This window comes from Cupressus sempervirens, chromosome 6 (genome assembly GCF_028749045.1).
Source record: "Cupressus sempervirens isolate cs-2001-9-10 chromosome 6, ASM2874904v1, whole genome shotgun sequence".
Lineage (NCBI taxonomy): Eukaryota > Viridiplantae > Streptophyta > Pinopsida > Cupressales > Cupressaceae > Cupressus > Cupressus sempervirens.
Genome location: NC_143123.1, coordinates 292,311,196 through 292,330,066, shown reverse-complemented (window position 1 = coordinate 292,330,066; position 18,871 = coordinate 292,311,196). Strand labels below are relative to the sequence as shown.

Below are 18,871 nucleotides of genomic sequence, written 5' to 3'. Positions count from 1 at the left end.
AAATATTTGACTATATAATATAAATTATAATCTTATAATACTATACAATAAATTATAATATTATTATATATAATACTATCATAATATTACGATATTAGATAGTTTCTATTTTCTCTCTCTTCTGTCTTTTTGTAATGGTCAATCTTTTTGTAATATTTCCATAAACTCCTTCTGTTCGTTATGGAAACTTTCATTGTCACTCTACAATAATGTTTCTATTTCCTCTCTTGTGTTCATTATAGAAAGATTCTCATGTATCTTGTATATATAGATCATTCATGATCTTTGTTTAATAACACATTCATTATTTTACCATAATATGGCATCTGAGCAACTTCCTAGCCTCTTCGAAAAAATTTAATTTCTTTTTCGAAATTATTGGTTCAAAATTTTTCGAAAAATTTGCCTACGTGTGTTCAAAATTTGCATCCTTTTTTTCCTCCAAACCTGACTAGGGATTCAACATCCAATTTTTTACTGCAATTTCGTGGCCTTCTTTTTGGGCATTTTCGGGCTGACCTTTTCTACACATCTTCTGCAAAGGGCAGCGTCTAGGGTGTTTTAAACCCTTTGACCCTTATTTTTCTCCAACAGTTTCATTTTTCACCATCGTTTTAACAGTCAAATCTGCCCTTTTTATTTACAAATGGCTAGGGTCTCTTTTGAAACTCTCTTTTACATGCCGGTTTCTAAAAAACTTATTGTAGATTCCTTGTGGGTTTTTGTAGATCTCAACTGGATCGATATCAGTTTTTCCTAGGTGCATCCTTTCCCATGCCTCAATTATTGACCCAACAGAATCAAAATCTAACAACAGATTCAAACTGCATTTTTTGAGCTCTTGTTTGGGTCTCTTTAAATTTTTTGGTCTTCCATCAATCTGCCTTAAAGTTTGAAGTTTTTACCATAATATGGCATCTGAGCAACTTCCTAGCCTCTTCGAAAAAATTTAATTTCTTTTTTGAAATTATTGGTTCAAAATTTTTCGAAAAATTTGCCTACGTGTGTTCAAAATTTGCATCCTTTTTTTCCTCCAAACCTGACTAGGGATTCGACATCCAATTTTTTACTGCAATTTCGTGGCCTTCTTTTTGGGCATTTCGGGCTGACCTTTTCTACACATCTTCTGCAAAGGGCAGCGTCTAGGGTGTTTTAAACCCTTTGTCCCTTATTTTTCTCCAACAGTTTCATTTTTCACCATCATTTTAACAGTCAAATCTGCCCTTTTTATTTACAAATGGCTAGGGTCTCTTTTGAAACTCTCTTTTACATGCCGGTTTTTTAAAAACTTATTGTAGATTCCTTGTGGGTTTTTGTAGATCTCAACTGGATCGATCTCAGCTTTTTCCTAGGTGCATCCTTTCCCATGCCTCAATTATTGACCCAACAGAATCAAAATCTAACAACAGATTCAAACTGCGTTTTTTGAGCTCTTATTTGGGTCTCTTTAAATTTTTTGGTCTTCCATCAATCTGCCTTGAAGTTTGTGCCATCTCAATTTTTTCACATTTTTTCATTGAAAAATGTGCAATCACATCTCTCACCAATCTTATTCGGGAAGGCAGACAGTGTTTCAACAAAAAGAACTACAACACCTGGAAGCAGAGAATGACGACGATCTTCGAGTATTGCCTTGAGGTGCTTGTTCTGGGTACCGAGACTCGTCCTACCATAATCGATGCTACTCAAGACAAGTTTGATGAGCGTAATCATGAAGCAGTTATGCTTATTAAACTTTCAGTTACTGATGATTAGCTGCCTCAAGTGTCGTCTGGCAAGACAACTGTAGAGATTTGGACAACACTAAAGGATCTCCACAAGACATCAAATAAAAGAAAGGCATTCTTTCTGAAGAATCAGCTATTCTCTATTATTAAGATGAGCACATGTCCTTACAAGAACATCTTCTAAAGATTAAGGATATCAGCAATCAACTTGAGGCCATTGGCCGTACTATGGAGGAAGAGGATGTGGTGATCATTATTCTAAAAAGCCTACCACCATCCTATGAGCACTTTATTGAGACGCTCAACATTACTGCAACTAATGTTGACCTAAAGTTCTCAGATCTGTGCACCGAACGTCTATAGCAGGATCATTGGAAACAATAGTTCAATAGCAGTGCTCCTTTGCCCCCCTCTGAACAAGCGTTTTCAGCCCAATCCTTTCATAAGGATAAAGGCTCATCTCAGTCATCTACTCAGTCTCATAATAGCTCCAAGAAGAAGCAAATCCGGTGCAACTATTGCCACAAATTTGGTCACGTGATCCAAGAATACAAGACTCGCATTGCTTCTGATTAGCAGAAGTAGGGTGGGTCCCAACCACAAGCCAACATTGCAGAACATGCAAACCTCTCTGATCAACCCGAGGCTGCCTTTTACGCTTTTTGAGGACATGCAAATTTCTGTTTTTTTGAAGATAGATTGACCATTAAGGGAGGGTATTACGATATTAGATAGTTTCTATTTTCTCTCTCTTGCGTCTTTTTCTAATGGTCACTCTTTTTGTAGTGTTTCCATGAACTCCTTTTGTTCGTTATGGAAACTTTCTTTTTCACTCTACAAGAATGTTTCTATTTCCTCTCTCCTGTTCGTTATAGAAACATTCTCTTGTATCTTGTATATATAGATCATTCACGATCTTCGTTTAATAACACATTCATTTTTTTACCATAATACATAATATAATATTATAATACTATACTATACTATAATTTATGAATTATAATATTATACTATAAATGTACTATTATAATATACCATTATAATATATAATTTATTATAAATTAGAAATTATGTATTATAATATTATAATACTATATTATGAATTATAAATTATAACATTATTATAGTATAAAAGGGTAAATTATAATGTATATCTAATTTAGTGTATGAGTGTGTAATTTTAAGAATACGTTAAGAAATTATATTTTTTTATAAGTTCGATAAAATTGTCAATTTTGAAAGATGCCCATCCCGGTGACCTTGGAAATTGATGTTTGTTTGAAAATTTGAAACTTCTACCAAAATTTTGTACCTCTAAATAGACTATAGAATTCTGATTTCTCTTTGGTTTTTTTTCGTTTTCAAGCTTTTAGGTGTTTTTGAAGATATATGCAAGTAAATGACAAATAACAAATAACTTCAAACTAAGAATGATAAGCAGCATTCATATATTCAAAACATTTAACAATCTGGAAATGATTCAAATCGTACCAAGCATAATATTCAGATTTTTGCAGTCAAAGAAATAAATATATCAAATGGATTTGCCGTTGTCTACAATGAACCTGACACCAGCTATAGAAGAGTTTTACAATCACAAAAGATGAAGCGCTTGCTGTCACAAACCCCTGTATATCTCCAAACTACAAAAATGTGGCTGCTAATAAGGAATGGCGGCCACAATACGAGATTGAGCTACCTTTGGAAGAAACGCCCAAGCTGGAATAGGCTGGCCGCCTAGCTGAATGTGATGTTTCCTTCTGATAAATGGTACTATGAGGACTGTCGATCCTTGCTGCAGAGAATAGTACCTTCCAACTCCAATACTAAAACACCAAATCCTTGTTGAGGTTTGCGTCCTGACACTCTAGACTTAGGGTTTTTGTCCCAAGCCTCGGAATTGCTCCACTAAAGCAATTTCCAATCTCACAAGTTTCAAATGTCAAAAGATACTCCACAATTAGGTCTTCATCTCCTTATAACTCCTCCCAAGTGCAAATCAAACCCTAAATGAGAATTACACTTTGCAATTTATAATAAAATAATTATTTCCCAAATAAAGGCATCCAGGTTGTAGGAAAAACATTACTTTATTAAAATGTCATAACTCAAAGCGCCAAAAAGTCTCCAGATAGTGAAAATAGTTTATAAGACCTTTCCAACGAGCTATAATACAAAGGCACATTTGACCAAACGAAGCCATATTCCCCTTATTAATCTGAAATGGCTATATAAATAGCCTTATTATAAATTATTTAAATGCTAACTTAGGAAATATTTAAATATATTAAAAAATTCTCCATTTTGCCTCTGAAAGCCCAAACGAACCAAATAAACGTGAAACTAACCATGTCACCTGTCTGTGACTGATACCAAACGAGATGGGTCAATTGACAGTCCCTTCCCTTGAAATGGGCACCCTAGGAATGTTCAAAAACTGAACCAATTGCTGATAGGAATTTAGTTAAATAATTTGCATCCAACTCTTAATTTCTCTGTTACATGTAAAACCCTCTTTATGGCTCCGGAAATAAAATGTTTCTTTGTTTTAATGTCTTTACATAAATTTGAAACCATATAACATGAACACGAAGGAATTTTTAATAATATACAAATTGAAGATTGAACCACTGCTGAAATAATATTGATTTTCAAACTAATAAAATCACATACATAGCAGACTTTTCAACTCACTAATTACTCTAGCATTATACCACAATGTTCCAATAATGACTTCCCATCTTGCTGCTCCAATAACATGAATAGTGTCGTGCTACAGTGACGTGAATAGTGTCACGCTACAATAACATGACTAGTGCTGCTACAGTAAAATCTGCCTTCAATCAGTCCAAAACCCTCATAAAATCATCCCTTCAAAATGGTATAAGCATCAGACAAGAAGCAGGAATGATATGAGCAAACACCCAATCCACCTATAGCTGGAAATGCATCCAATCTGCTTGTTAATAAAGCTGATAGCAATGAATTCCAAAGGCCAGACCCCAAGGCAATAATGTCTAGAATGTCACAAGAGAGGATAGATGTCCTCTAATGCCAAGATCGGATCTACAACTCACACATCAATTTTCTTCTCATATTCCACCTGCCAAAAATAAAGCCACTAATGCTCCCGTTTATTCTTTCTCCAAGAGTCAATTCAACTCAAATGAGCAATGTGGGATAAAAGATGTGCAATATAAAACATATTAAAATAATCACTTATGTCTCCCTTAGGTGCCCCTTTTTGATTTGCACACATTCCCATAAAATTTAATATTAAAGTAACACTTTAATATTTTACAACTAAATTAAATGTTACTTTAATAATACTTCAAGCATAAAAATATATTAGCTATTGGACTCTAAATAGCACGAGTGATAGCTCGTTGGAAAGCTTTCACCGAGTAGTATCAAATTCAATCACCAATAATAGCCTCCCCTGTGTCCTACTGACTTACTAAAAATAGTAAGTATGCCTGAGACTAAATAAATCAACTCTGTTTTGGCCCAAACTGGAGATGACTAAGCCAAAACACTCTAAGATCCCTTTAAACCCTTCGTTAGCCCTTGGGACTAAGTAAAACTAGGCTAACGCACACAGACTTGGTTGACTGCTAAAGTGGGGACATTACAATCCGCCCCCCTTGAAATTGCTTGTCCTCAAGCAATCTCAGTCCAGCCTGCAAAATAACCTGCTCACTCTCCCATGTAACATCCTCCTCCAACAGGTCTTTCCATCTAAGCAAATACTCCTTCACTATCCTGGGTCTGAGTTTCCTCTCTTGGGTATCGAGAATCGCCTCAAGCATTGACACGAGCTTCCCCTCCTCATCCAAAGGGGGTAAATCTATAGGAGCTACACCCTGACCAATGGCTTTCTTAAGCCTCGACACATGAAATACATTGTGCACTCGACTGTCCTCTGGAAGCTCAAGCTCATAGGCGACTTCGCCCACTTTGCGAATCACCCTGTAGAGACCATAAAATCTAAGCTTCAGCCAATCTGCTCTGCTCCTCTTGGGCAATGACTTCCTATTTAGCTATAGCTTCAAATATACCGTATCCCCTTTCTCGAAACTGTGCTCTACCCTATGCTGCTGATTTTGAGCTTGTTGTATGTTCTCCTTGAGTTTTCTCAGGATATCCTAACTATCCTGCAACAGGTCTTTGGCTTTGGGCACTCGATTGTTCTCCAAAACTAAATCCATGAAGCTAGGTGCTTCATACCCATACAATGCCATAAATGGAGTCATCCTAATGGTCATGTGATATGTGGTATTTTAACAACACTCCCCCATGTATAACCACTTGACCCATGCTCTTTGTTGCACAGTCACATGGTTCCGCAAATAGCCTTCCACCCATTTATTTACTATTTCCATCTGCCCATCTGTCAAAGGATGGTAACTCGTACTAGGTGTAAGATTTGTACTACACAGCCTAAACAATTCCTGCCAAAAGGCACTCATGAACTTGCTATCCCTGTCACTAACAATAAATCTTGGTATCCCATGCAACCTAAAGACCTCTTTGAAGAATAAATCTGCAATCGGTGTTGCTGTAAAAGTAGAAGGAATAGCAAAGAAGTGAGCGAACTTTGTTAATCTGTCAACCACCACATAAATACAATCTCTTCCCTACACTCGTGGTAAACCAATGATGAAGCGCATAGAAATACTTTCCCATTTCCTGTCCAGAATGGGCAAGGGTTGTAGTAAACCTGCAGGAAATGTGTGCTCTCCCTTATTCTGCTAACAAACTGCACACTCCCTGACATACCTCTGAACATCATCCTTGAGCCCTCTCCATGAGAACCGCTCTCGGATCTGCCTATAGGTCTTGAAGACCCCTAGATGCCCAGTTGTAGGTGCAACATGAAATGCCCTCAGAATCTCCTCTCTAAACTGTGACATAGGGATCAAATAAACCTTGTCTTGAAATCTGATCAACCCATCCAACACCACATACTTGTCATCATGAATGATGCCCGTAACTATCCCAGAAGCCCAATCATCTTTTGCATACTCCGTTGCAATTCGATCTCTCCAATGTCCTGAAACCTCTGCAAGAGCATATAAGTGAGGTCTCCGAGATAAAGCATCAGCCACCACATTTTTCTTACCTTTGACAAATTCTATATCAAAGTCATAAGCTTGCAATTTAGTAACCCATTTCTACTGCCAATCATTAAGATCATGTTGGCTCATGAAGTATTTAATACTATTGTGATCAGTTTTGATCACAAAATGTCCACCTACCAAATATGATCGGAATTTGGCCAATGCATGCATTATGGCCAAGATTTCCCTATCGTAGATAGAATAACTCCTCAGAGCTTCCTACTCTCGAATGCAATGGGGTGTCTCTCTTGTATCAATACTACTCCTATCCCGTCTCTTGAAGCATCACATTGAAGCTCAAACGGCTTCGTGAAATCAGGTAGAGCTAGAACCGGACAAGATGACATCACCTGTTTGAAGTGGTCAAAACATCTCTCCGCTGCCTCTATCCATGTGAAGGCTCCTTTCTTGGTAAGATATGTCAAAGGTGCGGCAATTTGTGAGAATCCTCTAACGAACCTCCTGTAAAAATCACAAACCAAAGAAACCCTTAAGCTGTGTGAGGTTTGTGGGAGTAGGCCAATCCACAATAGCTTTAATCTTTTCAGGATCAACCTGAACACCATCAGCACTAATGATATGCCCAAGTTAAAGAAGCTCGATCTTGCCAAACTCGCATTTTGATTCCTTGGCATACAATGACTCTCTATCTAGAATAGATAACACCTCCTCCAAATGTTGCAAGTGCTCCTCCCAAGTCTTATTGAAGACCAAGACAAATCTCCTCGATTGCCCCCTAAACACCTGGTCCATACAACTTTGAAATGTGGCAAGTGCATTGGTTAGCCCAAATGGCATAACCATAAACTCAAAGTGGCCATAGTGACATCGGAAGGTTGTCTTCTCAATGTCCTCTGCTCTCATCCTGATCTGGTGGTATCCAGATCGTAAATCAATTTTGGTGAAAAAGTGTGCACCATGCAACTCATCAATCAGCTCATCAATCTTAGGAATGGGATACCTATTTTTAATTGTTTTCTTATTTAGTGTCTTGTAATCGATGCACATGCACATCGTCCCATCCTTCTTCACTAGAACTACTATTAAAGCAAAAAGGCTTTTGCTAGACCTAATGTGCCCCATCTCCAATAGCTCCTTAATCGCCTTCTCTATCTCATCCTTGTGTTTCTTAGGATGACGATATGGGGTAATCATGACCAATTTGGCTCCCTCCTTGAGTTCAATAACATGCTCTATTCCCTTATTAGGAGGAACCCCATGTGGAATATTGCCAAATACTTTGGCATGCCTGTCAAGTATCTCCTAGATATCCAGTGGATGACTCTTTACCTGTGGCTCCTGTGGGGCTGGCAATAATGAAACATTCTACTACCCACTCTCTGTCATTATGCCGAAAAAGTTTTTGCATTCTCCTTAGGGAGACTACTCTGCAACTCCCATCCAAAAGTCCTATGAGTACAACACTTCTTCCCTCATGTTGGAATCTCATCTCTAGTTTTGCTAGGTTGAGTGTGAACTTAACTAGCAAGGCCATCCATGTCATGTCGAGGATGACATCATAGTCTGCCATGTCTACTACATAGAACTCATCCTCCAACTCATAGCCATCTCCAAACCTGATGTGAAGATTAGATATATTTCCAGTGCATTATAATTTATCACCATTAGCTACCATGACTAAACCCAGCATGCTCCTCAGTTTGTAAACCTCTCGTGGCTACTAACCGTGCATCTATGAAGTTATGTGTAGCGCTAGTATCAATGAGAGAGATCACTTTCTGCCCCTAGATAGTACCCCTAACCCTAAATGTGATCGCCTTTTGAGCCCCTATCAATTGTGCCAATGACCTATCATCCTTAGGAATGATGTTCTCCTCTGGAGTGCTACTCTCATCTAAATCAGAGTGTTGATCCTCCCCCTCTGACTGTGACTCCTCCGCTGAAAAATACTCCATTTGATTTGCCTTAGCCTTGAGAGGGCACTTATGAGATAAGTCCTAAGGCTCTCTACAATGAAAACACAACTTCTTCCTCCTCAACTCATTCAGGGTGCCATTATCTAACTTCCTATTATCCCCTTTTGGTTGTACATCCTAGTAAAAAGGTTTTTTGTCCTTATCCTTATCCTTCTTCGTATATGAATCCCTAGACTGAAATTTTCTCTTAAAAGAAGGTGTTAAGTCATGAGCCTTCTTAGTGGCCTCCATTAATGTAGCTAGGTCATGCCCCTTGACCCAACCCCTCAAGGGATCTGAGAGTCCATCCATAAATAACACTACTAATTTCCTCTCTAAAATATCTGTAACCAACACAGCTAACCTCTGAAATTCACTGATGTATGTCTCAACTGATCCCCACTGCTTGAGTTGTGCCAACTCTTTAAACTGTAACTCAAGATCTTTGGTATCAAATCTCTCTATGGGTCTCTCAATGAACTCCTCGTAAGATGTGATCTAATTATGCCCCAAGGTTACCATGCCATGGTGCCACCACTCATGCGCTATGTCATCCAAATGAATAGTTGCATACTTGATAGCCTCCTCCTCAAGCATCAAATTCAACTAGAAGTATGTATCTACCTTCTGCACCCAAGCTTGTGGTTTTGATTTCTCCCTCCTGCTTTAGGCATGTGTCTCATCCTCAAGTCCATATAATCTCTGAGGAAAATATCCGCCTGAAACTCTTGTCCACTAGCCTCCCAATCCCTCCTGAATTAATCCTATAACTCGGTAATCTACGGTTCGTTTACTGGTTGAACCGGATCTCTAGGTGGGAAGGTGGGTAGAAGAGGTTTCGAGCTCGCTATTCAAGTTGGGCATGCAACATGTCTAAAGTTATCAACCTCATTCTCATTGTTGCCATGTCGATTATTATTACCATTAATGTTATTCTTAGGACCATTGTTGTTGCCTCAGCCTCCATTATTATCATTGCCCCCATTTCCATTGTTTTCATCACCTGGATTAATATTGACGCCCATTTGTCTAGCCATAAGCTACAACATCATATCCATTCGCCTATTCTACTCCTGTTGCAAATGTTGCCCCTCCTATTACGTACCAAGTAAAACCAGCTGAACATTACCTCCTCCTGATCTAGACCAGCATTCCTACCTCTGCCTAGTCCTATATTCCTATCATCTTGTTCACCCATACTACTGTTTTGTTCAAAGAATATCTCCTCTGCATCTATATGAAAGAATTCTATGTCCACTTGCATGGATGAACTAGACTGCTCGCTCTGTGAGTCTGAATCTTTGTTGTCTTGCTCTAGTATGGTGGAAGTTAATGGCCTCTGCGGTATGCACAAGCATACATTCTAAACCTATTTTTATTTCTGACTTTAGTGTTCTGAAATTTCATCAAACACTTTTCCCTTTATCTGGTTGTTCCAAATTCCCTGTAGGGCTTCCATAGGATGGCAGGACTTAAAGCTCTGATACCTAGGAAATGGGACCCTAGGAATGCCCAAAAACTAAACCAACTGCTGATAGGAATTTAGTCAAATAATTTGCATCCAACTCTTAATTTCTCCGTTAAATGTTAAACCCTCTTTATGGCTCCGGAAATAAAATGTTTGTTTGTTTTAATGTCTTTGCATAGATTTGAAACCACATAACATGAACAAGAAGGAATTTATAATAATATACATATTGAAGATTGAACTACTGCTGAAATAATATTGATTTTCAAACTAATGAAATCAGATACATAGCAGACTTTTCAACTCACTAATTACTCCCGCATTATAACACAATGTTCTAGTAATGACTTCCCATCTTGTTGCTACAGTAACATGAATAGTATCATGCTACAGTGATGGGAATAGTGCCATGCTACAGTAATGTGAATAGTGTTGCGCTACAGTGCTGCTACAGTAAAATCTGCCTTTAATCAGTCCAAAGCCCTCATAAAGTCATCCCTTCATAATGGCATAAGCATTGGACAAGAAGCGAGAATGATATGAGCAAACACCCAATCCACCTGTAGCTGGAAATGCACCCAATCTGTTTGTTAATAAAGTTGATAGCAATGAATTTCAAAGGCCAAACCCCAAGGGAATGACGTCTAAAATGTCACAAGAGAGGATAGACGTCCTCTAATGCCAAGAACGGATCTGCAACTCACACATCAATTTTCTTCTCATATTCCACCTACCGAATGAAACCACTAACGCTCCCTTTTATTCTTTCTCCAAGAGTCGATTCAACTCACATGAGCAATGTAGGATAAAAGATGTGCAATATAAAACATATAAAAATAATCACTTATGTCTCCCTTAGGCACCCCTTTTTGATTTGCACACATTCCCATAAAATTTAATATTAAAGTAACACTTTAATATTTTACAACTAAATTAAATGCTACTTTAATAATACTTCAAGCATAAAAATATATTAGCTATTGGACTCCGAATAGCACGAGTGATAGCTCGTCAGAAAGCTTTTCCCAAGTAGTATCAAATTCAATCCCCAAAACTAGCCTCCCCTGTATCCTACTGACTTCCTAAAAATAGTAAGTATGCTTGAGACGAAGTAAATCAACTCTGTTTTGGCCCGAATTGGAGATGACTAGGCCAAAACACTCTAAGATCCCTTTAGCGCCTTCGTTAGCCCTCGGGACCATGTAGAACTAAACTAATGCATGCACACTTGGTCGATTGCTAAAGTGGGGACATTACATCCCTATACTCTAGGGACGCTCCTAGAAACTAGGGAACACACCCTGTCATCCAGAAACTGAAACCATTGAATGGTCTCGTGGAACCTCACATCTGGAAACTGCCACATCCTCCTAAAATGTAGGGATACCCCCTAAAATCAAGGAACTGCACCCAATTGGCACTCAACTGGCTCCCAACTGCCTGTAAAGTCAAGTCCGGTCACTGAATATCCTGTATGAGTCTCTATCCACAACTACTAGCCTACAAGACCCCCCATGATAGGCTAACTCACATAACTTTGCTAGTCAGACTAAAGAGGGGACATGACAGTCCTCCCTTCTCAGAGATGCTTGCCGATAAGCAACTACAATGTTGGATGCTGCAAAATTGATTCACCCTCCCAAGTGGTATCCTCTATGGGTAGACCTCTCCAGCATACCAAATACTCACGAATCACCCTGCTTCTCAGTCGTTGTTCCCTGACCTCAAGAATCTCCTCAGGAACCAAAGTCAACTTACCTTCCTCATCCAAGGGAAATAAATCGGGCGATGCTATAATATGCTGCCATAGTGCCTTCTTCGAGCATGATACGTGGAACACATTATGAATCCTACTATTAGGTGGTAACTCAACCTCATAAACAACCTCTCCAACTCGCCTGAGAACTATGTAAGGTCCGTAAAAATGAGGTTTGAGCTTCTTAGCTCTCCCCCCCGCCTTAAGGATGCTTTGTCAGTAGGGCTGTAAGCATAGGAAAACCATGTTATCCACCTCAAATACCCTCTTGGTCCTATGCCGATCATCGTACATCTTCTGTTGATTTTGTGCATGTTGTAAGCTCTACCTAAGAGAACTCGTGATATCTTGATTGTCCTATAACCAATCCTGCGCCAAAGGAGCTCTATTGTCACTCAAAGCCAGATCAACAAAAGATAATGCGTAGTAGCCATAAAGAGCTCTAAAAGGAGACATATCAATGGACATGTGTTGCACAGTATTATAAGAATACTCGCCCAAATACAACCAATGCACCCATGCCTTCTGCTGCCCCGACACATAGTTACATAGATACCCCTCAATCCACTTATTAACTATCTCTGTCTACCCATCCATCTAAGGGTGGTAGCTGGTACTCAATGTCAACTCTGTGTTCACGAGCCTGAAGAGGTTCCTGCCAAAAAGAATATATTGTCCTTGTCACTCACTATGCTCTTAGGGAGACCATGGAGTCTGAACACCTCCTTGAAGAACAGCTCAGCTACCTAGGATGTTGTGAAATCAACTACAATTGAAAAGAAGTGGGCATATTTAGTCAACCTGTTCACCACAACATAAATACAATCCTTCCCCTACACTCAAGGAAGACTTGTAATAAAGTCCATAGAGAGTCCCGTCCACTTTTGTTCTAGTATAGGCAAGGGCTACAGCAAACCATCCGGGAAAGTATGCTATGTCTTGTTCTGCTGGCAAGTAATGCATTCACGAACATGGCGTAAGACATCGTCCTTGAGACCCTTCCAAGAGAATCTCTCCCATACCGCTCTATATGTCTTACCATAACTGGGGTGCCCTGCTATAGGAGTATCATGGAGGGCATGCAAAATTTGTCGCTTTAACTGTGATTCAGGAACAAGATAAACTCTGTTTTTGTAGTAGATGACATCATCAATCACCTGTATTTATTATCCTATACCAATCCATCCATGATCTCTATCCCATGCTCAAATCCTCTGTCAAGAGTTACACCCGAGGGTATATCAACCAACACTTGACCATGTCGATCCATCATTGACTGTATATTAACACGAAATGCCCTGCCATCCTAAGGTGTAAGTGTCTTGGGTTTCACATAACAATGTGTAGCCCAAATCACGTCATCATGTCTAATGATAGTCTCCATCCTGAAAGAAGACACCTCCCTAGGTCCACCATCTGATGTTGCCCTCAAGATAATCTTCTTCCCTCCAGAAAGGAACTCTAAATGCATACGGTGGTGGTCAATAATGTACCGTCCAATACCCTATAAACACTGCATGCCCTCCAGTGGGAGTACATAGAAATCATCTATCAAGGTATAGTCCCACATCTGAATGCTAAGCTGAGGAATCCTCCTAATACGGCCCAATACTGCGCCATCTGCAACCTTCACCCCAAACCCAGCAAACACCTCATACTGCAAGCCACGCCTATCCACTAATTTCTTATCACTAAAATTGTGTGTGGCGCCTGTGTCTACCAAGCTCATAACCCACTAGACCTAAAGTATTCCTTTCAAACGAAAGGCGTGAAATCTAGGATAACTAGATAGAGCAACCATAGTCACTTTAACTGATGTCAAGGGCTCAAAAGTGTCTGACTCCAACTACGGATGCTCCTCCGGACTATCCTCAGTATCAGTGTCAGGAATATCCTCATTTCCCATCTCAAATGTCACCTCAATCAAATGAACTTTGCCTTTACCAAGGCAAAGGTGTCCGGGCTCCCATGGCTCCTTACAAGTGAAGCATAGCTTTCTCCTTCTCAAATCATTCCTCGTCTCTTGGTCCATCCTGGGAGGTTGAGGTGATAGTCCACCTCTACCCTAGCAAGTGTTGGCCTTCTATAGAGGCTGAGAATCCCTGAATGGCTTCTTATCTATCTGATAATAAGTAGGGGTGGTGTCTAGTCTCAATGTCACATCAATGGTGTCCTTAAGAGTGATCGGCTTTAAAGCATGTCCTATCCTGCAGTCCCTCAATAAATAACATCATGCTACGCCTCTTAAGCATATCAGTAACTACGATATGTTAGAACTCATTAACATACGCCTCTGCATGTCCAGATTGTCTAAGATGTGCCAACTCCCTATAGTAGAATTTTGTGTCCTTACGGTCAAACTGGGTAATGAGACGCTCAGTGAACTCTACATAGGAGTGAACCATGGTGTGATCCTAGGTGACCAATCCATGGTGCCACTAGTCATAGGCAACCCCATCTAAATGCAAAACCGCAAACTGAATAGCATCACAATTAGGCATGGGCCTCAAAGATAGATATATGTCCAACTTGTGCACCCAAGCTTGTGTACTCATCCCACTAGTACCATCATACGTAGCCAATGTGATCTTCCCAGAACCTCAACTGAGGTCATTGTTTTGTTGTGGCCTATGGCCCCTGTCTCCTCTAAACCTGGCAGCATCTCTCCACTGTGCACAATACCAAGGAAGAGGAAAAGCGCCCCTCACCTCCGGAGGTAGGGCTCTCCACTCATTCGTGGCTACCATAACTGAATCGTGGAATCCCACCTCAGGTGGCTCTACCTGTGTCGGCTACTCACCCGGTACAAACAACGGAAGTAGGGGTCTATCCCTAACTGGTGTACAAGGGCGTGCCTATTTGTTGGAATGAAGGAAGCTCCCAACTGATGTGGGGGATCTATAACTATCAGGACTTCCTGCGACTGAAACTAATCTACTCTGCCCCTGTCTCTCATGCCTACCTCCATGTCTACCCAACTCCATTCGTTCCAAGGTCTGAACTATCCTGGGCTGTGTAGTGATGAGGGTTCACATCATCTCCCTCTCTTCCTCCTTCATTTGGTTCTGTCTAGCACCTCTCTGTTCATCTGTCATAACAGTTTCTTGTTCAATTCCAAACCCTTGCTCGAATTGAGCTCTTCTGCATGTGTAAAATTTAATTACCTCAGCTCTAACCGGATGCATAGAAGTATCAATAAAATTCACAGGTTGGCAAGATCAAAGCTCTAATACCACTAAAAGATCACCAATCCCAGTGACCTTGGAAATTGATGTTTGTTTCAAAATTTGAGACTTTGACCAAAATTTTGTACCTTTGAATAGACTTTATAGAATTCTGATTTCTTTTGGTTTTTTCTCGTTTTCAAGCTTTTAGGTGTTTTCGAAGATATATGCAAGTAAATGACAATAACAAATAACTTCGAACTAAGAATGATGAGCAGCATTCATATATTGAAAACATTTAACAATCTGAAAATGATTCATATCATACCAGGCATAGTATTTAGATTTTTGCAGTCAAAGAAATAAATATATCAAATGGATTTGCTGATGTCTACATTGAACCTGACACCAGCTGTAAAAGGGTTTTACAATCACAAAAGATGGAACGCTTGCTGTCACAAACCCCTGTATGATCTCCAAACTGCAAAACGTGGCTGCTAACAAGGAATGGCGCTCACAATACAAGCCCGAGCTGCCTTTGGAAGAAATGCCCAAGCTGGAATAGGCTGGCCGCCTAGCTGAATGTGATGTTTCCTTCTGATAAATGGTGCTATGAAGACTATCGATCCTTGCCATAGAGAATAGTACCTTCCAACTCCAATACAGAATCACCAAATCCTTGTCGAGGTTTGCGTCCCAACACTCCAAACTTAGGATTTTCATCTTAAGCCTCTAAATTGCTCCACTAGAGAAATTTCCAATCTCACAAGTTTCAAATGTCAAAAGATACTCCACAATTAGGTCTTCATCTCCTTATAACTCCTCCCAAGTGAAAATCGAACCCTAAATGAGAATTACACTTTGCACTTTATAATAAAATAACATTTTCCCAAATAAAGGCGTCCAGGCTGTAGGAAAAAATTACTTTATTAAAATGTCATAACTCAAAGCGCCAAAAAGTCTCGCATAGTGAAAATAGTTTATAAAAATCCAAGACCTTTCCAATGAGCTATAACACAAGGGCACATCTGACCAAACGAAGCCATATTCCCCTTATTACTCTGAAATGGCTATATAAATAGCCTTATTATAAATTATTTAAATGCTAACTTAGGAAATATTTAAACATATTAAAATATTCCCCATTTTGCCTCTAAAAGCCCAAAGCAACCAAATAAACATGAAACTGACCATGTTGTGACTAATACCGGACGAGATGGGTAAACTAGCAGTCCCTTCTCTATAATCTAGGCATGCTCCTAGAAACTAGGGAACACACCCTATCATCCTGAAACTGAAACCATGGAATGGTCCCGTGGAATCTCACATTTGGAAACTGCCACATCCTCCTAAAAAGTAGGGATACCCCCAAAAATCAAAGAACTGCACCCAACTGGCACCCAATTGGCTCCCAACTCCCTATAAAGTCAAGCCCGGACACTGAATATCCTGTATGAGTCTCTATCCACAACTGCTAGCCTACGAGACCCCCATGATAGGCTAACTCACATAACTCTACTAGTCAGACTAAAGAGAGGACATGACAGTTTTTACACCAAGTTTTTCACAATGTTTTATAGTTTTTGGATTCGATTGTGTAAGATTGTGGATTGTGGAAATCTAATAGTTTTAAGTTTTTGACAATTCCGAGTTTTCCAAAAAATTTGGGTTGGCAAGTTATTGCTGAGTCCAACTTTTTTAACTATGCCTTATATATTCCAAAGCATCACACTTGATGGCTAATATTCTATTTTTCAAAATTATTGCATAGCAACCTCTAAATTGTCTGACCATTGCAGAATATAATGCAATATTTTATTGCATTTACCAAATAGTTCTTGAATTTGTTTGTAGCTACCCATTTTCTCAAAAATACAAATGTTGTATCACATTGTTTGATGTGAAAATATTATTTAGCAGTTTATATTTATCCAACCGTTTGATGTCAGAGCCAGTTAACACTAACTAATGATATAAAAATAATGCTCACTTCACATTAAGGATTAACAAAGTAGCCTGAGTAATGAAAGTGATCCAACATACCATTAAATACGTATAATTGAAGCCAACAATGACATATCCTAAAACAACAAACTATGTTTATAATGGAAAAAATAAAATTATTTTTAACTTTACATATTGTCTTGAAGATCAAAATATTGCAGAAAAGTGTAACCACTCCAGGCAGAGCTTAAAGTATAACATCCATACCTCCAAGCCAGTGACAGGAATAGCATCAATACTAACATCAGGTATTCTGCGCACAATTGATTGCTTCAATATTTTCTGGTATGCTCTCCAACTAGCTGCAAGATCAAATGGAGACACTTTTTCTGCCTTGATGTAGACATGATACTCTAACACCACATTATTTTCAGGCAATCTAAAAAAGGCTGACTCAGCATCTCCATGGAGTGCCCCTCCACTAAGAAGCCGATTTATTCCCTCTTCAATGACACAGGATGAACTACTATGCTTTGTCTTGAGTAGAAATTTGAAATCCAGGGTTTCTGCAACACAACAATTTTAAACATAATATTTTATGTAGGCACAAATTTCTGAATGATTCTGAACTTGACTCACGCAATTTCTAATTGTAAACTTTATGTTAATAAGGGTTGCATGTATTTTATCACCTTTGAAAACTATGAAGAAGAAATTTAATTATACACTCTAGATTAAGTGAAATTTTGCAAAATGGGTCGATATGGTTTTTGTCCTTAGAGGAAAAAGCAGACTATATTTCAAGATTGTGAAAAAAACATATTACCATGATTAGGAGGGACAACAAAACTTATCTCCCACCTAAATGTTGATTCACGCTCCATGGTCAACTACAAGACAGAACTGTGATCACAGTCAGAAGTTACATAAAGTCTTAGCACATTTTGGTCACAAAGCCTGGAAAATTTCTCCTAAGAATAAACATTGATTCTTGCATGTATGTCACGTACCATTAAAGCTGAATATTTTAGTTCTAAATACACATTCAGTTCTGTAGAGATAATAATTTGAAGATTGGGCACTTAGACTTGGTTTGCTTTGTTTTGGATCCAGCTCGTTCTGCCAATTTCATCCCCCAAAGAGCTTTGAAACCAACAAAATTCTTCACAGAGGAGCTGCGTACCTCTAAAGTAATTGCTGGACAATGTCTAATTACGTAATAATTATGAAATGCAATGATCATTTATATAAACATTCATAAAGTCCATAAAGCATGGTAGCCTGTACAGTGCTTTTAAAGTCCATGAGATATTAATAATACAGAAATAGTTCAATCTGTGAAGAAAGCTACTTGATATAAGACATAATAAAAACAAATTATATGAACAGAAAGAACGGAGAGGTCCATAAAAATGTGCAAGAACCATGAAGCCTGGAGAAGTTTAGTAATGCATTAGCTACCAGATATGGATCATTTATATATCTAAAAATAGGCTATGTTATTCTGCACCACAAAAACTTACCGATTTTATACAAAATAAAGGGAGGTGTATTGGATGATGATCCTTAGTGCTTGGTAGCCCTGAACTGTCTATTATAGATATTTTGCACCGTATGGACTTGAAGATTTAATAAAGCATACAATGTTTATAACGATGATTAGTGGATAGTGGCCCTTGATGTCTGGTAGCCCCCACCAATGTAACTAGAAGGTCATACCATGTCTCATGTTTGCATTGACCCATTCATGAATATCGACACAGCTTAGAAACACAA

The 18,871-nt window shown here is 38.9% G+C and overlaps 1 pseudogene across 1 annotated transcript in view; it reads right to left on the bottom strand.

Annotated features, from left to right (window-relative positions):
* LOC149552361 (6-phosphofructo-2-kinase/fructose-2,6-bisphosphatase-like) overlaps positions 1-18,871 on the bottom strand; it is a 334,563-nt pseudogene that overhangs the window by 301,126 nt on the left and 14,566 nt on the right. The window contains exons 2-3 of the transcript XR_016352907.1: positions 17,922-17,985; positions 17,363-17,661 (exon numbers count right to left, since the gene is read on the bottom strand). The product of XR_016352907.1 is annotated as a 6-phosphofructo-2-kinase/fructose-2,6-bisphosphatase-like (transcript). The remainder of the gene's footprint in view (positions 1-17,362; positions 17,662-17,921; positions 17,986-18,871) is intronic.